This window comes from Neovison vison, chromosome 10, assembly GCF_020171115.1.
Source record: "Neovison vison isolate M4711 chromosome 10, ASM_NN_V1, whole genome shotgun sequence".
Lineage (NCBI taxonomy): Eukaryota > Metazoa > Chordata > Mammalia > Carnivora > Mustelidae > Neogale > Neogale vison.
The window spans coordinates 54,439,735-54,462,809 of record NC_058100.1 but is presented as its reverse complement, the minus strand read 5'-3'; the positions used below and the strand labels follow the sequence as shown (position 1 = coordinate 54,462,809).

General features: G+C 39.9%; 1 protein-coding gene and 1 pseudogene across 3 annotated transcripts in view; one reads left to right on the top strand and one right to left on the bottom strand.

Moving 5' to 3' along the window:
- Positions 1-1,477: 1,477 nt before the first annotated feature.
- The window catches only part of RALGPS2 (Ral GEF with PH domain and SH3 binding motif 2), a 159,291-nt gene continuing 137,693 nt past the window's right edge, over positions 1,478-23,075 (top strand). For all 3 annotated transcript variants that reach the window (XM_044267335.1, XM_044267334.1, XM_044267333.1), the window contains exon 1: positions 1,478-1,639. The gene's annotated coding sequence lies outside the window, so the exon portion shown is untranslated. The remainder of the gene's footprint in view (positions 1,640-23,075) is intronic.
- Positions 1,542-3,255, bottom strand: LOC122917985 (annotated as a pseudogene).

Sequence of the window (23,075 nt, the reverse complement as noted above, 5' to 3'; positions counted from 1 at the left end):
TAACACACTTCCCCCCTTTTAACCAATAGTCCGTTTTCTTTTTTCTAAGTCTATTCTATTTGAAAGTTGTTTTTTTTCCTTCTTTTGGTTTCTCTACTTCTCCCAGTGATTTCATTATGATTCCTTTCAAGACTGTCTTTGAAAGCAAAATGCAGTAACATTCAAAAACCATAAACTCTTCCTACCCTTCTTCCTTCTTACCCTTCTTACTTCTTGAGGAGAGGGGGAGGGAAGGCTTTAAAGAAATAACCCTGTTGAAGGGAAGGGGTTGAAGACATTCTAGCTTCCCTAAGAGTAAAGGGCTAGGATACCAGGAGATCAAAGAAGGAAATAATTAGCATTCTTCAATATACAAGATTAATCATTTCTGCTCAGTGGTTATTAAAGGGAGGAAAGAAACCAAATGGGAACAATTTTGGTTCTCTCGTGTTTTATACCCAAGGCTAGTGCACAGTATTCCGTCCGCATCCTACTGCACGTGGCCTTAAAGAGCGAGCTGCGGATCATCGAATAATCATCCATTTCCAAGTGGTCTAATGACAGCGTGTATAAAGGTGGCTCACTTAAAACCTTCCATTTACAGTCACAGGGCATCAAATGTTGCTAATTTTAAGTAGGCCACCCCATACAGTGCACCCTCCAAAACAACACCGTTCCACCGTTCATCCCGCATCCATTCCTTTTTCATTCACAGAAAATATTTGATATTTCAGAATCTTGTTCACGCATTGACGTGAAAATACTTTTCACCCAGAACTCATCCATCTGAGACCCCGGGAATGTCAAATTTCTGTCATTTGCTTATGAAGCCAAGGGCAGTCCCCTGCATAACCCTTACCAAGGCCTACTTCTAACACTTCCCCCGTCTTTCTGTGTGAGAGTATTGATCACCGTAATTTATGTTCTACGGCAGTGGGGTGGCTCTGCACATCCGGAACCCCCTCACTTGCCCGCAGCGACTAATTGTCAAACCACCCCTGGAGCGGGCGGAATATCTCATCTGGGGGCCAAGGGTTTCCAGACTTTGTTCTCCGGCCTTAAAGATGAGGTGCCGGCGCTGAAAGCGACGGACCCCAGGGTGGATTTCACTGTGTTGGGCCGCGTGGCTGGAGGAGGTGGTCGGCTGCGGCGGGTGCCCCACCTGTCGGCCCTCCAACCTTTCTCCGCCCCTCCGTTGGGCGGGTAGCGGCCCCCCCCTCCCGCGAGCGCGGGGCCGAGGGTCTGCGGCAAGCGGCGCGCGCCGCGGACACCGGTCCCCCGCGGCGGTTGGGCTTGTGGGGCAGTAGAGCGGCTGGCGCGGCGCGCGCGGTGAAGACCCTGCCGGTCGCGGCGCCGGGGGCACGCGCTCGTGCGCTCGTTTGGTGCGCGCGCGCACGGCTCCGCCCCGCCCTCCCTGCGCGCTCCCGCCAGGTCCGCCCTCCTCCCCCAACCCCCGGCGCGAACGGGGTGGATCCAGCTTATTCCCCTCCCCCGAGCGGCGGCGGCGGCGGCGGCGGGCGCTGAATGAGAGACGCCGACTGCTCCGGTCGCCGGGCGCTAGCCTAGGCGGTGGTGGTCGGCGGTGGTGGCGGCGGCGACGACGAAGCCTGAAGCCGGCCTCGTCTTCCCATCCTTCGAGGCGACGGCCGCGGCTGCACAGGTCGGTGCTCTGGCCGCGGGCCGGGTGCGGAGCCTAGGCGGGCGGTGCGGGGGAGGGAAGGTGGGTGCGCTGCGCCCCCCGGGCGGCGCGGAGCTGCAGCGGCGGCGGCGCGGGGAATGGCGGCGGCTCCGGCGCTGCGGTGTGGAGCTGCTGGCCGCGGGCCCCGGGGGTGCTCGTCCTCGGCTCGGAGAGGGGGCTGCGGGGCTCCGGCTGAGGGAGGAGGGCGCTGGGGGCCCGGGGCCGCGCCTCCCTCGGCGGCTCGAGGCGGCCGGGCGGTCCCAGCTCCCGGTCTCTGTGGCGAGACCGGGGGCGCGGCGGCCCCCTGAAGCAGCCTCGCTCTCCCTTCTGGGTGGCGAAAGCCCCTGGCCTCGGCCCGCGCTGCCCTGGCTGCCGGCTGCGCCTTCAGGTGAGCGGGAGTCCGGACCAACGCGCCGAGACCGCGGAGCCGGGCCACACCCCCTCCCCTGGCCCTGGCGCTGCGCCCCCGAAGCCGGCAGCTGAGCGGGGCCGCCCGCGAACCCGCGCCCGCGGTCAGGGTGACCTGTTGCCGAGGCCCCGCAGCCCGGGTCGCCCGCCAGCCCCGGACCCGGAGAGGCTGGTCCTGCGCTGGCCTCGGGCCGAGCGCGCGGCGTGGTGCGGGGCCGGGGACGCGGCCGGGGGTCGGGTTGCGGTACGGATGGGAGCGGGCGTATGGAGCAAAGAGATTCCGGACGGATCTGATCAAACACTTGCAAAGCCGGGATATCTGTCTGCAAATATCTGGAATTCCATTGCAGTATGGGATTAGGTAGGCTCATAAACACCGGGCTTTGGAGGTGATTTGGCAGAAACCCGAGCCAAGCGTGAGGAGCTAATATCTGGAAAATAGCCGTAAACCTGTGCGGAGCGAAATTACCCTCCCACCTACCCCCCTCGGAGCTCTTTTCCTGTAGCTGTGTGTTGTGTAGACGCAGGCCAGTTTCAGTGTACGTGGGCGTGTTTGGGAAGAAGCTGCGAGCTGATAGGAGGTACCTTCGTACAAATGTTAATTTGTTTGAACTGGGAGGGGTAAGGGAGGAGGAAGAAAGGGCACTGATGTTAACTGTGGAGGAGGGGCAATTGAAACACTAAATTCCTGTTTAAGAGAGCGCTAAAAAGGAGTCTCTAATACCCGCTGTTTAAGACCGTAAAGTAGGAAACACAGGCAGCAATTAATTGTGTTTTATCTCTTATGTGCCCTGGATTTTTTTTTTTTTTCTTCTCCAACGCTTGTAGTTTTTGTAGAGAGCCTTGTTTTTGTACCGGTGTTTATGAATTGATTTTGTTGTATTTTTGTATTCACCCGTCAGATCTACTCTTGTTTAAGTCTCTTTGAAGATGACCATCAGAATCTTGGGAAACTTCGATCTATGCATGTATATTATTGCATTCACAGATCACAGCTTGCTAGCCATAAAGCCTGTTCCACCCAGATAATTATGCTTGTGCAAGTTGGGTAGAATCATAAATATAATGTATATTACTGTACTGTTACTGCTGAATATCTTACTGTAGACATTAGAATTATATGAAGGAACTTACCAAACAGTGTCACCTTAATAAAAGTAACTTCTCTAATTCAAGCTTTGTGAGTCTGAAGTTTATAATACAGCTTTAAAAATTTGGAAAATAACTTGTCTTACTAGCTTAAAGATCAAATAAAGGATACTAGATGCCTTCTTGTATATATTATTTCAGTGTAATTTATTCTAAGCTTGGTTTATTTTCCATTCTTAAAATTCAATATAGTTTTGAAATAGTAAGATCTATTTTTTTTTCTCATTTTATTTAACCTTTAATTAAGGACTTTGACTTTTCAAAATATTTTGTGTGGACTCCGGAAATACTGCTTACTTTGCCTAAATTATTCCATATTGCAACAGATCTCTAAAGATAGTGTTTGGTTTATCAAGATTGCAGCATGCCTTTTCTAATATATGTGTATATTTTGATATTAGAAAAGAAAGAAAATTTCTTGAGGAAAAAAACCTAAAAAACTGGCTTTGTGAATCTTTTCCTTTGTGTGTTACACACCAGTAATAGAGTTGTGTTTTCAAATACATAGTATGTGTCTTTTTCAGTTTATTATGTCATTGTAATTGAGACTGTGGTTGTTTGTACTTAGTGATGGATATATATATATATAAGTGAAAATGTTCTGTTGCAACTTTAAACACTTAAGCTTTAGTCTAGAAGCCCAGTTTACTCATTCCATCATTCATTCATTCCACACATACTTATTGAGTACATATTTGGTGCTAGTTAGGTGCCTCCGTATTTTTGATAACAACAGAAAAAGACAGGTCTGTGCTCTGGTGGAGTTTAAAGACTAAATGAGTAAATAATCTATTAGTCATTGTCAGATAATGCTGTTTGTTTAATGTTAGTTTTAAAGGTTAAGAAGTAAAATCACCTGTGATGAGTTTTGGTTAAGGATATTGTTCGTGTTTTTTCCTTCTAAGAATAGTGAGAATTATTACTGAGTGAACAAAAGCATTAAAACAGTTGTTTAAGAAATATGCTGAGGTTTATATACATCGGGTATCTGGTTCCCAAGTATAACCAAAAATAAATATTCTACCTGAAGTCAGATGATGTGCAGTTTGCATGTGGTTAAACAACTTTAGTCTTTTGGTTTGTATAGTTAAATAATTGCTAAAAATAGTCTCTCTTGGCACTTACTTGTTTATGAGGAAGTCTAATTTTTTTTTAAGTCTAAATTTTTAAAAACATCATCTTTCCTTGGAACGCCTCGAGGTTCAGCCTGTTAAGCCTCTGCTTTCAGCTCAGGTCATGATCCCAGGGGTCCAAGGGATGGAGTCCTGCTTTTGGCTCCCTGCTTAGTGGAGAGCCTGCTTCTCCTCTGCCTACCTCTCCCCCTGCTGTGCTCTGACAAATAAATAGTCTTTAAAAAAAAACAAAAACCCACATTTTCTTTTTCTGGCTGTGTGTGTGAGTGGACCAGTGTCCCACTCTTCTTCCATAGACTCTGATAGCCATTTTTGCTGAAATCAGAAAAATTTGGAAGTGATAGTTTTCTTTTTTGTTTAAAATATGATTATTGGTATAGTTCTTTGTGATTACAAAGCTTTTTAATATGCATTATTGATACTTAAATATATGGGTATTTCTCATTGACAGAGCTGCTAACTTTCTTGTTTTAAAGATCTACTTATTTTAGAGAGCGTGCACGCGCATGAGTGCGCGCTTCCGAGGGGAGGAGCCGAGGGAGAGGGAAGATAGAGGATCCCCAAGCGGACTCCTGCTACATGGAGCCCTTGTGGGGTTCAGTCCCAGGACCTGGAGATCATGACCCCAGCCAAAATCAAGAGTTGGATGCTCAACTGACTGAGCCACCCAGGCACCCCCCAGGACTGCTGTCTTTGTAGGCATTATTATCTCTATTTTAGATGTGAAAGCACAAGGCCAGTGAGCAAGCAGTCATCCCAAACCTGAGTTGTAGCTGTTGCTGTACTGCAGTGCTCCATCTTAGGACGGTAGAGCTTGGTGGGGAGAGCATCAGCATCAGTGCGTACAGTAGTTACTGGTTTGCTTTTCCAGAAATTTCTAAATAACATTTAAACTTTAAACCCTACTCTTAATTGAAACAGTTAGTTGGATTTACTTTCTTTTTGCGAATTAAACTTTAAGACCTATTTAAAATCCGAAAGTATCGCTATTACAGCATTTCTTCTCCTTTGTTGTCCCCAGTTCTTGGTCAAGAATGGAGAGAGAGACCAGAGAAGAATGGTGGGCAGCAAACCTTACTGAGTGATAGTACAAAGCTCCTGACGCGGGAGGGGACCCAAGAGGGTTGCTTATTTGGCATTTAGATTTAGGGTTTCTTCCTTGTTGTTGTTTGAGCACGTGTGTGTGTGTATGTGTGAGAGAGAGTGTGAGAGAGCGATTGTGAACAGGGGGAGGGGAAGAGGGAGCAGCAGACTCTGCAGAGCAGGGAGCCCTGTGCCAGTCTTGATGGGGGACTCAATCCCAAGACTCTTGGATCATGACCTGAGCCAAAGGCAGATGCTTAACTGAGCCACCCAGGCACCCCTAGAACTAAGGGTTTTTATGGGCTTGTTGGCAGGCGGTGTTTTAATCTGATGAACTCTCCCTGCGCCTGTCATCCAGTCAGGTTTTTGTCATCTACCTATCAGTGGGAGAGGTGGTGGGCTCCTTATAAAATCCTTCTAAGGGTGGTTTCCTCTTTGGGGCTGGGGGGTTTGTCCCTGCCTGCCTTTCTTCTGTCATTATCAGTTACTGTGCTGTATAAAGAAGACACAGTTTTGGTGTACTTTTAAGGTATAAGTACCTTGAGAATAAGATATATTAAAATCCTACTTTTTGAATATGAGGTTCTATTGTATAACAACCATATTTGGGATAAAGCTATCCCTTCAACCTTAATACATTTTTTTTAGTTACTCAATTTTCAGTGAAAAGATAATTCAAGAGATTGAAACTCTACCTCAGCCCTCTGAGTGAGGGTCCTTTGAAAGTAAAGTGAATGTTTTGCATTACCCTATAAATTGTTTCTTTAAAGGCATCTTATTTCCAATGTTTAGTGTTTAATCGTAGTGAGAGAATGAAGATCGGATATGATGAATTTTGGTAACTTGGAATTAAACTGAAATCCTTCTTGAATAATTTGTTGAGCTTTTGATTTAGGAAAACTTTTAACTACATAGTTAAAATACAAACATCTACATATTCTATAGAAAAAAGTTTGGGTATAAATTTATGTGGTAACTTTAATATGTAATGGCTAGCTATGGATATAGGAAGAGTATAAATAGCAGTGTTCCTGTGACTTAGGTCAAGGGTGCCTAGCAATTTGTGTGCCACTGAGAACTTCCGGTGTAGGCTCTTGAATGGTACTTTGCTTTGGAGTATGAGAGGCTTAAAATGAAGCTCTCACCTTGAACTTAATTGATACCCTCCTGTAATCCTACTTTCATGATGTTTTCTCAAAACACATTTGCATTTTTAGGTTGATTTCCTTTTTGCTAATTCTTGGAAGGACCCCTTTTCTGAAAACTTTACTGAAGTAGCATCCTTATCACACTCTACCCTTACCTTTATTTTTCTTCACAACATCAATTTAGCTGACATTATAGCATACATTAATTTGTTTATTATTTTCTTCCCTTTGGATATAAGCTTCATGAGGGCAAGGGCCTTTTTTCCTGCACTATTGTGTTCCTGGCACCCAGAAAAGTACTTAGCACATAGTCAATACCTAGGTAAAATTTGTGGTGAGTGAATTAACTGATCTTAAATGACACAAAACCCATTTTTTTTAAACAAACACATTAATTGTTGACTTTAAATAATACAACTGCAGTTAAAAAGAAAATCATACTATAGGACTTAAAATGAAAAACACCATTCCCTGCTTCATTTTGGTATAACTTTCCTCTTACGTTCTGCTCTCAGAGCATTCAGTTTTGATATTTTTAGGTGTTTCTTCTGATATTTACTCCCATAGTTTAAAATACTTTTTGTTTTTCGATTTTAGATACTATCTCCTGGCTTGCTACTGTGGGAGTTGAATCTGTGCTTTAGGATTCTTAGGCCATCTTGAACATCATCTTTTATCTCCCAGTATATCGTGCTTTTGGTTAAAGCAGTGTTCACTTTTCACATTATTATGACCTCGTAATATGTTCACCATTGACCTTTGCAGTGTACTATGATGATATTTCTTGGAGTAAAAATTTTTTCTTTTTAAATTTTGCTTAGCTTCCCATTTGTCTCTGATTTTTTTTTTTTTAAGATGTTGTTTAAGCACATCAGATATTTGATTGCTCAGTTTTTTAAAAATTGGGAAAAACCTTAGGTCTTTCTATGCTTTTGCTTAAGTCTACACGGTGGTTCTCGATTTCTGCCACCTAGGTTTAGCCCATGATTTGCCTTCAGGATTCTGAGTTCTGTCTTTTGCCTTTATCAGAGCCTTGATCTCCAGATCCATGCCTTCTTCTTTCTCCATTTATACCTCTGTTTTAGAGAGATGCATCACTCTTACTTTCAAGAGAGAGAATGTATGAGGAGGTGAAATTTTTGAGATGTTTGTATGGCTGAAAATAGCTTGCTTCCATGCTAATACCTGGTTAATAATTTGGCTGGTTAGGGTATAGAATTCTAAGGTAGAAGAATTTTCCCTGAAGATTTAAGGGATTGCCTTATAATTTCCTAGTTTCAAGTGGTTATTCGAGAGTCTTCTGCCATTCAGTCTTCATCCTTAATAGGTGACCTCTCCCTGTTAAGATCCTTTTTTTTTTTGTCATGAGTATATCTGATACATCACTGATACTGTATGTTTCTTGTGTGGATATTACTTTATTTCTTGTGCATGGATCTTAATGGGCCCTTGGAACCAGCTGTGCCCATATTAGATGAGAGGAGAGATAATCTATAGTGGTCAGCAAAGTTTTCTTCAAAGGGCTAGATAGTAAGTATTTTAGGCTTTGTGGGCAAAACAGTCTCTCTTACTACTACTCAGCTTTAGTTTAATAGCCTGAAAACAGCCATAGATAGCATGGGCATGGTTTGCTGACTCCTGATCTATGTGCACAGGTGGAAGGATTAGCCTTTGCTTTAATAGGAGTACGGAGGTTATAGAAACAGGAGATCGAATACAGTTGACCCTTGAACAACACAGAAGTTGGGGTGCCAACCTCTGTGCCATCCAGAAGTCATATATGACCTTTGGCTTCCCCCAAACTTAACTACTAATAGCCTATAGTTGACAGGAAACTTTACTAATAATGTAAACAGCCAACACATATTTTGTATATTGATATGAATTATATACACATTCTCGAAGTAAGCTACACAAAAGAAAATGTTACTATGAAAATTGTAAGAGAAAATACATTTACAGTACTGTACTGTATTTATTGGGAAAAAATCCACATATAAGTAAGTGGACCCACACAGTCAACCTTGTGTTGTTGAGGGGTCCACTGTTTATAGGCACAGACATGATAGTGGTGGCTTGGGCAGGGTTTCACCTAAGGAAAATAAGTCACTGGTTGAGGATAAGGAAGAATAGGAGTCTATATTAGGGGTTTGAAAAGAGGGAAAAATACATGATATAGTCCTCCTTTTTTTTTTTTTTAAGATTTTATTTATTTATGTGACAGAAAGAGATTGTAAGTAGGCAAGAGAGGCAGGCAGAGAGAGAGGACGAAGCAGGCTCCCTGCTGAGCAGAGAGCCTGATGCAGGGCTCGCTCAATCACAGAACCCTGGGATCATGACCTGAGCCAAAGGCAGAGGCTTTAACCCACTGAGCCACCCAGGTGCCCCTATAGTCCTCTTTCAAAGAGTGGAAAAGAGAACAAAACAGAATGGGGAAATACAGTGTGATTGCTGGGCAGCAGCATGAAGGGCCCACTTGAATGTCATGTCCCTGACTTTTACTAGGAATACATCTAACATCTCATCATTGTAAGATATCTTACTTTAGGTGTTTTTTTTTTTTAATTTTAGATAGGGTTATTTTATTTATCTCATCAGAAATATTTTCATATGTGATATGTACATATATGTGTATATTTTAATGCATACAAATTTAGCCTATATAATGCTTATATCTAGAGCAATGCCAAAAGAAAGTACTATAATTTTTTCTCCACGTGCAGACTTTGATTTAAGAATCATTCATTTGGGCACTTGGGTGGCTCAGTTGCTTAAGCAACTGCCTTCGGCTCCGGTCATGATCCTGGAGTCCTGGGATTGAGTTCCGCATCCGGCTCCCTCTGTTTGGCAGGGAGTCTTTTTCTCCCTTGGACCTGTCTCCTCTCATGCTCTTTCTCTCTCATTCTCTTTCTCAAATAAATAAATAAATAAATAATCTTTTTTTAAAGAGTCACTTATTTATCTGTTCATTTTTAAATAAAGTCTTGGGGGGTACCTGGGTGGCTCAGTGGGATAAGCATCTGCCTTTGGTTTGAGTCCTGGGATCGAGCCCACTCAGCGTGGAGTCTGCTTCTCTCTCTCTCTCTCTGTTGCTCCCCTTGCTTGTGCTTTCGCTCGCTCGCTCTCCTCTCTGTCAAGCAAATAAATAAATAAAATCTTGAAAAATGAAAGTCTTGGAGCGAGGCATTTGAGTGGCACAGTTGGTTGAGCCTCAACTCTTGATTTCAGCTCAGGTTGTAATCTCGTGGTTGTGAGATAGAGCCCTGCGAGGGGCTCCCTGCTCAGCCAGGAGTCTCCTTCAGATTCTCTCTCTCTCTCTCTCAGCTAAATAAATAAGTCTTAGAAAATGCTCCATGACTGGGCGCCTGGGTGCCCTGTCATGGAGCATGGAGTCGGTTAAGCATCTGCCTTCTGCTGGGGTCATGATCCCAGGTCCTGGGTTCTGAGGTGATGAAAAGTTCTAAAATTGAGTGGGGATGGTTTTACTTACCATTGAATCATGCAATTTATTTTTTAAAGTTTCAATTCCAGTATCGTTAACATGAAGTGTCATATTAGTTTCAGGTATGCAATATAGTGATTCAGCAATTCTGTACATTAGTAAGTGCCCATCATGATAAATGTATTCTTAATCTTCTGAATAAACACTTTAAACAGGTGAGTTGTTATGGTATGTAAATTATAGCTTAATAAAGCTGTTAAAAAATAAGTTATGGCAGAAGTAATCAGTGATGTGAGGACATTGCCATCGTATTTGAGGAAAGCAGGATGCAGAGGAATATATAAAGTACCTCATTTTTTGTAAAACAATAAAAACCTAATGTATATTTGTACATATGTGTGTAAGTGATCTTGGTGATCTAGTAAGGATGGAAAAATGTTGCACACTAAATATAAAGGTTTGTTACTAGTTGAGCTAAGGTGAGGAGAGGGAGAGAAAAAAGGGAAAAAAATAACTGAAAGGAAAAGGGATTGATTTGGGGGCGGAAAACAGCATATATAATATAATATCAGTTATGTAAAACACAAATCTTAAAATGAAAATGGTAGTTGTGTATGTGGTGAGATACCAGATATTTTTCTTGTATTTTTCTGGGTTGTCTAATCCTTTTTATTAATAGAAATGTCTACACTTGATCTTAGCCAAAAGGCCGAGAAGCGAGAATAGAAATGTCTAAAAGTTAGGAGACTGTGCAAATAACACAAGTTGTGAAACCTGAAAAAACACAACTGCTTTTTTTCATAACTCCCAATAAGACACAATCCAAATGTCCATCGACAACAAAATGGACAGATAATATGTACTTTGCTTTACATTGGAATACTACACATCAGCGAAAAGGGACTACTGCCCTTCCTAGGAAGTATGGGTAAATAAATATCACAAACAAAATATTGAGCAGAAGAAGGCAGACACAGAGTATATACTGTATGATTCTTTTATTTTGAAGTTCAGGAAGAGGTCAAACTCACCTGTGTTGATAAAGTCAGGGTAGCGTTTAGGGGTTGAGACTAGAGAGGAGCAAGACTTCTGGAAAAGTTCCGTTGTTCGTATAATGGTGGTTACGTGGGTGGCTATATAGTAAAAATTTCTTGAACAGTGTACCTTACATAAGTACACATTTTAGTCTTTAAAACTCAGTTAAAAAAAGATGTAAAAAATCTGATCCTCGTATAAAAAAACCTTTGTATAGGGGCGCCTGGGTGGCTCATTGGGTTAAAGCCTCTGCCTTCGGCTCAGGTCATGATCCGAGGGTTCTGGGATCAAGTCCCGCATTGGGCTCTCTGCTGCTCCCTCTCTCTCTGCTTGCCTCTCTGCCTACGTGTGATCTCTGTCTATCAAATAAATAAATAAATAAAATCTTTAAAAAACAACAACAAAAAACCTTTGTATATTTGCCAGTTATATTTCAGTTAAAAACCAATAGAAAACATTTTTTAAATTAAAACGGGGGAAAAATAGTCTTTGTGTATTTCCAGGAATACTTACATGACTTTCAAAGACATTTTCTCTATACTGTTATTTTTAATGGTTGCATACTGTCACGTTATGTAGATGTATCATATTTTTAGGCAGTTCCTTGATGGATATATAGGTTGTTTCTAACTTTTACATATTATAAACAGTGAAAGTTAGCATCCTTTTTAAAATAAGTCTTCCTGTACTTTTCTGATCATTTCCCTTATGAATTCCTAAAACAAGGGTTGCTTGTTAAGTACAAACTTAACAAACAAGTTAAGTACATTTGAATTCTTTCCCATTGTGTATAAGTGTGTATGCTATCACTGATTTGATGGTAAGCTTTAAAAGCACACATATTGATCTCTTTTGTGATAAATGCTTCCTGTTTTAATTTGCAGTTTTAAACATTTGCAGTGGAATTTCATTTTCATGTTTTTGATTGTTTGTGCTACATTCTCCAGTTTCTTTTTCTTTTTTAACCTGTTTTCTCATATTCTTTTAAAAGCACAAGTCTTTTGATTTAAAGCCTTTTTTTTTTTAAGATTTTATTTATTTATTTGACAGCTAGTGGGGGAGAGAGAGAGCACAAGCAGGGGGTGCAGCAGAGAGGGAGAAGCAGACTCTGTCAGCAGGGAGCCCAATGTGGGGATTCATTCCTGGACCCTGGGGTTGTGATCTGAGCCCAAGGCAGACACTTAACCAACTGAGACACCCAGGTGCGTTGATTTAAAATCTTTTAATGAAATAAATCAGATACACAAAAAGTATATAGAGTAGTACAGTTAACCCCTAACTTACATGATACATAAACAGTGGAGTGGAAACACCCTCTTAGTTAACTTTAATTAACATGTAAGAGCTTTTTATTTATTAAGAATATGTAGTCATTTGTTGTAGATGTTTTCCCTGTTTTACCTTTTGTCAATTCAGTATCTTACTGAGCCTAAGATGGCTTTAGTTATAAGATACACTATTTTATGTACAACTAAGAATAAATATATGCTTATGCTATCAGTTAAACCATGACATACTTGATTTTAAGTGACATCCTGATTTCAGAGATGTTAAAAGGTGAGGATATACGTATCTTAGAATTGATGAAATAATGTTCACTGTGTGTGTCTTATATTTTCTTTAGTTATATCAGTATCTTGTTTCTGCTGTTAGTCTAGAAAGACTTTCCTATGCCAAGATTTTTTTTTTAATCACATATGTTTACTTCTAGTATTTTTATGGCTTAAATGTTTTTTATCTTTAATTCATCCAACTTATTTTATTGTAAGATCTAGTTCTTGTCTTTATCCAGTTGGATAGCGAAGTGTCATAAAGATGATGCCACTAATGATTTTTTGAACAAGGAATGATATACTTCAATGTGCTTGCTTGAGAAACATTAATAAGCCTGTGGATTTTGGTTGGGTCTAGTATCATTTGCATTTTCTATTAAATGTGCATCCTAACTAAGAGTTTAATTTTCATCGAAAGGGATGTGAATGTCAAAACTATGATTTCAGGTTGCCTTAAAATTCTAATAATGCATTTGAGTGTTCTTGGAATCAGTCAAATAATTTTATAATTTTGATTTTAAAAAATATATATATATTGCAACATAGTGGCTTTAATCCTGTGCTTAAAGTTTGTATGAATCTGGGCAAGTTTCTTTACACTCAGTTTACCAATTTATAACTGGGCCTTAGAGTATCTTCTCATAGGATCATTGTCAGGATTAAATGAGAGAGTGTAAGCAACGTACTTAGCTGAATTAGTTCTTCACTCTTCCTCTTTCAGGACCTTGAAGATCAAGTGTAAACACAGCTCTCATATCTGGGGTTACTCTAGATCTCTAAGGTTACTGAAGTTAAGTTATTTGTTAGACCTCTTCCAGTCCTTGTTTAGATTCCCGAGATTTGACTAGAACATTTCTGGCCAGGGAATTAGTATGTAAGTTTGATCAGCATAGCTTATAAAAGAATGACCTGTAAGTTGTCACTAGGATAAACTCCACTACTTTTCAGTTTTGATTTGTGGTTGTAGTGTTTGTAACTTCATGTGATTTAGATCCTGTCTCTTAAAGCTGGGGAGACCAGGGAAGTCTACTAAAAGAGTAATGTTTTGAGGATATCTTACAGATAAGAAACTGCACTTTTGACTTGCTTGTTTTTATCGACAGTAGTTTTGAATATTTTAGGTAGGCACAGTACTGTGTTATCAGAGTTTTAAAATCTTGGGCCTTGCGCTCACTTACATCTTCTTGATGAAAGATGAAATCTTACATGTGAAATCACAGTAAATAGCATAAGACCATATGTAGTTACGTGTCAGATTGAAGAGCTGCTGACAGAGGAGAGGAGACTGGGGGGGGGCAGAGTGTTCCTTAATGAATGTGTTTCATTGGGCACCTGGGTGGCTCGGTTGGGGGCCAGTTCTTGATTTCAGCTCAGGCCATGATCTCTCATGGTTGTGGGATTGAGCCCTGCATTGGGCCCTGTGCTGGACATAGAGCCTACTCAAGATCCTCCTCCTCTTTTCTCCTTCTCTTTCTCTCTCTTCCCCTCTCTTTAAAAAAAAAAAAAAAAAAAAAAAAGAATGTTTAAGTATAAAGAGTATAATTAGGAAACCAGCACAACTGAAGAGAAAACAATAAGAATTAGTTTTTTTGGTATGGTTTGGATTGAAGAGTTTATTTGCAATGGGGTGGAAAATAGTTACATTTGATAAGGTGGGACAAGATTATTACAAGGTGGGATGAGAAAAGAATTGGGCATTTATACTGGGAGAAACAAAATTTCAAGTGAGAAATCATGAGGTGTGAGAGAGAGACAAGCCCAGAGCAAGAGATTGAAGATTCTGATTTCTGGCTCTGTGGATACTCTTCTTCCAATATTCTAGTACTTCATGTTTCCTGCCCTTCTTGAGACCATATCCAGTTTTTTCCCAGGGAAGAGTACAGGCTTTGGTGTCAGACTTTTGGCAGTAGAATTCTGGCTGTATTCTTTTTTTTTTTTTAAGATTTTATTAATTTATTTATTTGACAGATTACAAGTAGGCAAAGAGCCAGGCAGAGAGAAAGAGGGGAAGCAGGGTCCCCGCCGAGGGGAGAGCCCGATGTGGGGCTCGATCCCAGGACCTGGAGATCATATCCTGAGCCTAAGGCAGAGGCCCAAACCACTGAGCCACCCAGGCGCCTCTGAATTCTGGCTGTATTCTTTACTAACTTGTGGCCTTGGGCTGGTTAACTTCTCTGTCGCAGTCCTCATCTGTAATATGAGCATCATAAATAATAGCTTTCTTTATAGGGTTGATATGAAGATTAAATGAGATGACACAAAGCTTTTAGAATAATGCTAAGTATATAACAAATATTCAGTAAATAGCATATCTGTATGATGTATATAATATACATGTATCATATACATGTCATAGACATATTTAATGCTACTTGGGGTAACTTGAATTTCTTATAGCTTAAGGACCCTAAGAAGTTAATTTTCTTGCACATTCACTTAGAATAGAGCAACCCAGGTGTAGGCAGGGTAAGAAATAGTATTTTAGGTATACAGCATTAAAAAAATGCTGTCTTAAGTAATTTGACTGTCTTGCTGTCTTAAGTAATTCTGGTTAGTATACTGTTACAAGATTTTTATACTGTACTTGACGTGGTATAATACCACTTGAAGGTGGACCATGTAAGTTAAAGGATGTATACCATAAATCCTAAAGCAATCCTATTTTTTTTTAAAGATCTTATTTATTTATTTGACAGAGAGAGAGATCACAAGTAGGCAGAGAGGAAGGGAAGCAGGCTCCCCGCTTAGCAGAGAACCTGATGTGGGGCTTGATCCCAGGATCCCCGGCATCATGCTCTTAGCCGAAGGCAGAGGCTTTAACCCATGGAGCCACCCAGGCGCCCCAGCAATCCTATTTTTTAAAAAGTTATAGATTACTCCAACAAAGGAGATAAAGTGGAATCAGAAAATGTAGTTACTTAAAAAAAATAAAACAACAAAAAGAAAATACAATGTTTTAATCCAAAAGAAGGCATTAAAAGGGGAAAAAAGTATATGGAATAAATACGAAAAAATAGCAAGATGATAGGCTTACACCTAACCATATCAATAATCATGTCAAATATAAAAGGTCTGAAAATATTGGTTAAAAGGCAGAGAATATCAGATTAGCTAAAAAAGCAAGACCTAACTATATATCCTTGACTATAAGAAACATTTTATTTTATTTTATTTTTTAAATTTTATTTGTCAGAGAGCAAGTGAGCGAGAGAGCACTATCAGTGGGAGCAGCAGGCAGAGGGAGAAGCAGACTCTGCACTGAGCAGGGAGCCTGATGCGGGACTTAATCCCAAGACCCTGGGATCATGACCTGAGCCGGAGGCAGACACTTAACTGACTGAGCCACCCAGGCATCCCAAGAAAGATATTTTAAATTTAAAAGTGCAAATAGGTTAAAAGTAAACACTGGAAAAAGATAGACCATACTTTAGGGACGCCTGGGTGGCTCAGTTGGTTGGGCAGCTGCCTTCGGCTCAGGTCATGATCCCAGCGTCCTGGGATCGAGTCCCACATCGGGCTCCTTGCTCGGCGGGGAGCCTGCTTCTCCCTTTGCCTCTGCCTGCCATTCTGTCTGCCTGTGCTCGCTCTCCCCCCCCCGATAAATAAATAAAAATAAATAAAATCTTTAAAAAAAAAAAAAAAGATAGACCATACTTTAAAACAATAGACAGAAGTAAGAGTGGCTGTATTAATATTTGACAAAGTAGACTTCATTTGGAGCAAGGAATTTTTCCAAGGATAAAGGATATTGTTACATAATGATAAAGCAGTTGGTTAATTAAGAGGACATAACAGTTGTAAATATTTTTTTCCTCTAATAAGAGAATTTCAAAAATACTTTAAACATTAATACAGCTCCGAAGAGAAGTAGTCAAATTCTCAATTTTAGTTGGAGGTTTCAGTACCCTTCTTGGGATGTTGAAAATCACAAGGATACAGAGGACTTGAAAAATAGTGTAAACCAGTTTGACCTAATTAACATTTATGGATATTTCTAACAACACCTGAGTATTCGTCTCAGTTCTTTTTGTTTGTTTTTTGTTTTGGGGCCTCTTCTTAATTCTTAAGTCCATTTTCCATGATGGGCCATATTTTGGGCCATAAAACAAGTCTCAATAATAAAAGGATTGAGAATATATGTTCTCTAATCAGTGGAATTAAATTAGAAATTGTTAGCAAAAACTGGAAATTTTATGAATACTTGTAAAACTAAATAATATAATTAAAAATAACCGGTGGGTCAAAGGATAGATCAAAAGGAAATTAAAAAGTATTATGTACTAAATGAAAACACACCAAAATTCATGAGCTGCCACTAAAGTAATACCTAGGAAGGAATTTACAGCACTGAACGCCTATATTAGAAAAGAAAAAAGACCTGAAATTAATTACCCCCACTTCTACCTTAAGAAATTAGAAAACGAGCAGTTTAAATCAGAGTAATTGAAAAGAAATGGTAAAGATCAGCGTGGGGAAAGGTATAAAAAAACAGAAGAACAATAGACAAAATCAGTGAAACCAAAAACTGTTTCTTTGGGAAGTTCCATACAATGAATAAAGCTTTAACCAGACTGGCTAGTTTCAGGAATTACAGAAGTGACAACACTGCAGATTCTAGACCATAAAAGGGAATATTATAAACATTATGTTTATAAGTTTTACAACAAAAATGAAATGGACAAATTTTTCAAAAGACACATACTACTAAACTTCACTAAAGAGGGAATAGATGGGGTGCTGCACGGCTCAGTCACTTGAGCATCTGTCTTTGGCTCAACTCGTGATCCCAGGGTCCTGGCTCTGAGTCCCAAGTCAGGCTCAGTGGGGAGTCTGCTTCTCCTTCTCCTACTCTCTCTCTGCAGCTCCCCCTGCTTTTATTCTCTCACTTGCTCTTTTGCTCTCTCAAATAAATAAAATCTGTTAAAAAAAAAAAAATTAGAAGGAATAGACAACCTGAGTGGTCTTGTCTCTGTTAAAGAATTCAATTCTGTTAAAATATTCCCACCAAAAAAACTAGGCCTGGATAGCTTCACAAGTGAATTCTAAATATTTAAGGAGCAAATTATACTCATTCTAAACAAATACTTTCAGAAAATTGCAGAGAAAGAAATACTTAACTGACCTTTACCTATAAAGGCTAACATTACCTTTATATTCAAACTAGATAAAGACAGTAGGAGAAAAGAAGAGACTACACAGAAATATCCCACATGAGCATACATGCACAAATTCTAAACAAATTATCGCAAATGGAGTGTAACCATATTTAAAACAAAACATCATGACCAGGTAGGGTTTATTCCAGGAATGCAAGGTTAATTTAGCATTTAAAAAGCAATCAATGTAATTCCCTCTGTTAACCAGCTAAAAAAGAAAAGCAGTGTGGTTCAATAAATGCAGAAAGAAAAATCATTTGATAATCTTACCTCCATTCCAGATAGTAACTGAGCATGTTAGGATTAGAAAGAAACTTCTTCAGCCCAATAAAGGACATCTCTGAGAAAACTACAGGTAATGTAATTTTAATGGTAGAAGACTAAGTGCTTTCTCCTTAAGACCCAGCACAAGGCAAGATTGTTTACTCTCACTGTTTCTGTTCCACAATGTACTGTGGGGGTTCCAGGCAGTGTAGTCAAGCAAGAAAGAAAAGTCTTTTAGAATGGAAAGGAGGAAGTAAAAATGTCTTTCTCTGAAGATTACAGGACTGTAGAAAATCTTTTGGAACCTACAAAACTACTAAAACACAAGTGAGTTTAGTAAAGTTGGAGAGTACAGGATTGATACATAAATATCAATTGTACTTCTTAAACTAGAACAGTTAGCTGTTGAAATTTAATAAAATCACTACCATTGACAGTAGCAACACGTATGAAATACTGAAAATTGCACAGCATTGCTGAACAAAATCCAAGAGCACTTAGAGATAATTGGAGAGGTAGTCCTTGTTCATGGATTGAAAGACTCATTGTTGCTAAGATGACAGCTATCCCCAAATTGATCTATTATCAGTGCAATCCCATTCCATACTCTTAGCATGCTTTTTTTGTAGAAATTGACAAGCCAATTCTGAAATTCATGTAGAAATGAAAAGGACCTAAAATAGCAGAAACAACTTTGGAAAAGAACAGAAGTTGGAGAGTTAATACTCCCCGATGTCCCAATTCATTATAAAACTAATCAGAACAGTATAGTATTGAGGTAAAGATAGAGAAATAGATCGGTGGGATAGAAGAGTCCAGAAATAAGCCAGTGCATATATAGACAACTGAATTTTAATGAAGCACAACGGCAGTTCAGTGAAGAAAGGATAGCCCGTTTGACAGATGATGCTGGCACAGTTGGATATCCATATACGAGGACATGATCTTCAATCTGTCTCTTGCCTGCAAAAATGAGCTCAAAATGAATCATAGAACTGAATGGAAAAACCTAAAATTATAGAACTTTTAGACAAAAGAAAGAGAAAATCTTTGTGATCTTGAGTTTGGCATATAGTTTTAATTAATTAATTAATTTATTTGAGGCAGATCTTTTTAATGTAATACCAAAAGCAGATTCATAAAATAATACACTGATTAAATGAACTTTATCAAATTAAAAATGTGTGCTTTTCAAAAAATATTGAGAGAATGAAAAGACAAGCTGTGGAGTGGGGGAAAATATTTGTAAAGCAAGTATCTAAGGCTTTACATCTAGAATATGTGAAGAACTCTCAAATATTATTTATCTATAACCTATATTAAATATATTAGTCATTAGAGAAGAATAAATGAGAATCGTAGTGAGCTACCAATACATACTATTAGGATTACCAGAAAGGCTAATTACTAGGTGTTGGCAAGGGTTTGAAAGAACTGGAATCTGTACTTTACTGTTGGGACTGTAAATAGTACAGCCACTTGAGGAAATAGTTTGTTTCTTAAAATGTTCAATATAGACCTACTAGCTATTCTGTACCTAGGTATTTACTGAAGAGACTTGCATACTAATATTCGCAGCACTTTATTTGTAATAACCACTAAAATCCAGATGCTCATCAATAGACGAATGGCTAAACAAATTGTGATATATCCGTTTGACTTAGTAATAAAAAAGCATGGGCTGTTGATATACATAGCACAGGTGAATCTCAGAATAATTACCTTGAATGAAAGAAACCAGGCACCTTGGGAGTAACTGGGTATGTTCATTCACTATCTTGATTGTAGAGAATTTTTTCATGGGTATTTACTGTATACTTTGAACATGTGAAGTTTACTGTATAAATAAAGCTGTTTTTAAAAAGTGATGTGATAAAGATCCTAATATGATATGAATTGATAAAAGATTTACTAAAAACTTTATATAACATGTATCATTGCTGTATCTTTCACATAATTATTTTAAGTACACACAAAGCAGGAAAAGTCCGTTGAAATCTTTTTCTTAGAAATCATCAAGAAATTTAACTCATTTGAAACAGTGGTTCTCAGCTGGGGTCATTTTGCCCCCCACAGGACATTTTGCGGTATCTGGAGACATTTAATTATCAAAACTGTTAATAGCTTTTGGTGGATAGAGCCCATAGATGCTACCAAACAGCCTACAGTGTACAGCACAGTCCCCTTCAACAGAGAATTATCTGGTTTCAGGTATCAGTAGTGCTAGGGTTGGGGTGCCTGGTGGCTCAGTGGGTTAAGCCTCTGCCTTTAGCCCAGGTCATGATCCCAGGGCACTGGGATCAAGCCCCGAATCAGGCTCCCTGCTCAGCAGGGAGCTTGCTTTTCCCTCTCCCTCTCTGTGAACTCTGTCTCACTCTCTCACTCTCTCAAATCTTGAAAATAGTGCTGGTGTTGAGAAACCCCAGTTTAGAATCATTGTAGCCACTTACTATTTGAATCCTGTGTTACTCCTTTGTTGAATGTATTACTGGTAAAAGAGGTTGCTAAACAAAAATCTTCAGAGAAAGTAGTGTCTTATACTTTAGGGAATGTGTAGATGATATATTTATGAGATTCTTTCATTTTTGAAATACTATTATTTTTAAGGGATTATTTATATGAGAGAGTGAGAGCATAAGTGGGAGGGGGAGAAGGAAAGGGAGAGAGCATCTCAAGCCGACTCTGCGCTGAGGGTAGAGCATGACCCAGGGCAGGATCGCACAACCCCGAGATCAGATCTGAGCCAGAACCAAGGGTCGTTTAACTGACGGCACCACTCAGGAGCCCCAAACACTACCTGAATTTCATCTGTTTGGATATGTTGCAGTGTGTGTTTTCATATCATTTGAAAAAAATGTTAAAACATCACTACTACCGTGTGCGTAATTTCCCAACCAAACCTGAAAGAGGCTATCAGTAGAGCCTAATTTTAATCAATGGACTAAAATTTAGTTTTTGTTTGTTTTTCAAATAATTAGTGGCTATTTGAAATACAAAATTTTAGGTTGAAGTGTCATTAATTTAAAATGCCTACCTGGGGGCGCCTGGGTGACTCAGTGGGTTAAAGCCTCTGCCTTTGGCTCAGGTCATCATCCCAGAGTCCTGGGATCGAGCCCCACATTGGGCTCTCTGCTCAGCAGGGAGCCTGCTTCCTCCTCTCTCTCTGCCTGCCTCTCTGCCTACTTGAGATCTCTGTCTGTCAAATAAATAGATAAAATATTAAAAAAAAAAATGCCTACCTGGCCACCTTTTTGCTCATGTTCCACAAATAGACCAAGTCTCTTGTTCTCAGATCAGATACTTTAGCAGTTTTACATCATGATACTTGGATCTTTGTATTTTCTTTTTTTTTCCATTTTAAAACACAAGGGAGGGAGAAGGCAGATTTGAGTGGAAGAAAGAAGGCTAAGGACAAAGATTTGGATTGGGGTTGAGAACATTGGCTCTTAATACGTTGCTTGCATGGAGGGTTATTTTTCCAATAACCCAAGAACAGTTGTTCTTGGAATTCTGTATATTCGATCTGTTTAGGAGTAAGTTGCAGCTACTGCAGATAAACGTGTGGCTGCCTCAGAAGACTGATTTTAAACATGGTTGAATTTGGTCTGCAGACAGCCTTCCCCTGCATACCCTGTCTCTTGTACTAAAGGAGTGCGCTCTGAAGTAGAATCTGTCCCAGGTTTTGTTAGAGATCACAGATCTGCAAACTTTCTCTAAAGGCCCAGACTGTAACTACTTTATTAAGCTTTTGTTTTTGGCAGGCTGTGCAGTCTCTGTTGCATCTATTCAGGCCTCCCTTTTGGGGGGCGGGGTGAAAGTAACCATAAACAATACATAAACGAAGGAGCGTGCCTGTGTTCCAGTAAGAGTTTTAATTTATAAAAACAGGGCTTAATTCAGCTTGGGGTCCCTAGTTTGCCAGCCCCTGTTCTACACCATCAGCATTTCGTGTTGGGACATTTGGTATTGTCTGGTCAGTTCCCAGTGGTAGCTGGTTGCAAATGGAAGAAAGCGGTGCCCTTTCACTTGTAGCTGCTCTGATGTTCCGACTGTCCTCTAGAGATGATGGTATGGAGTGAGTGAATGACATGAGCTACAAAGGAGAAGGAGAAGGAGAAGGCATGCTTACAGCTTTGCTCACTCACAACCCATATGCAGATGTTCAACAAATTCTAGCGAGTTTACTTTTGAGAAGGAATTAGCTTTGGAAAATGTATATATAATCTCCTGGCTGGAGTAGGGCAATAACCTCCTTATTGCTGTCTCTGCTTTTAAGGTTCTCTCTAATCCACCGGCCTCCATGCATGTTGCCAGTTTCTTTTCTAAACTAAAAGTGGTATGGCACACATCCCTGCCTGTAATGACACGGTTAACTCCCAGTCACCCAGAATGGTGTTTCCTAACCACTTTTTATGTTAAGTCCCTCTGAAAATCACTTGATAGCTGTGGAGCCAGGAAAATTAATTTTTGTGTTCATTACATAATTATTATACTTTTGGGGGAAGTTACATATTTCTTGGCCCTAGGATTTAATTCATGGTCTCCTAGTTAAGAAATTCTGATATAGAGAGTAAAAGTGCATGTTTCTTCCCATGCTGTTGTATGCATTTCATGATCTGTCTTCAGTCTCTTTGTAATTTTATTGCTGTGTTTCCTTCTTGCCTCCCATACCTTAACTCTCTGTCTCTGTTTCTCTCTCTCTCATACACACACACACACACACACACACACACACACAGGTTTTTTTTTCCTGCAAAGAATTAACCAATATTCTCCTGCCATGCCAGTTTCTCCCATACCTCTGTCTTTGCAAGTATTATTTTCTCTTGCCAGAAATGTCCTTACTACTTCCCCTCCATCTGCCCGGTTTCTAGTCATTCAGACTCATTTCAAATATCAGATTCTTAGTGAAGACTTTCCTGACATTTCCTCTTTGTCAGACATAATAAGTATGAAGGAATTGTAGCCAGTGACACATGTAAGGAAGCCTGTTTTTTTTTTTTGGCATTGGGGTGGGGAGGAGAATGAGAAGAGGAAACCTTTAAGG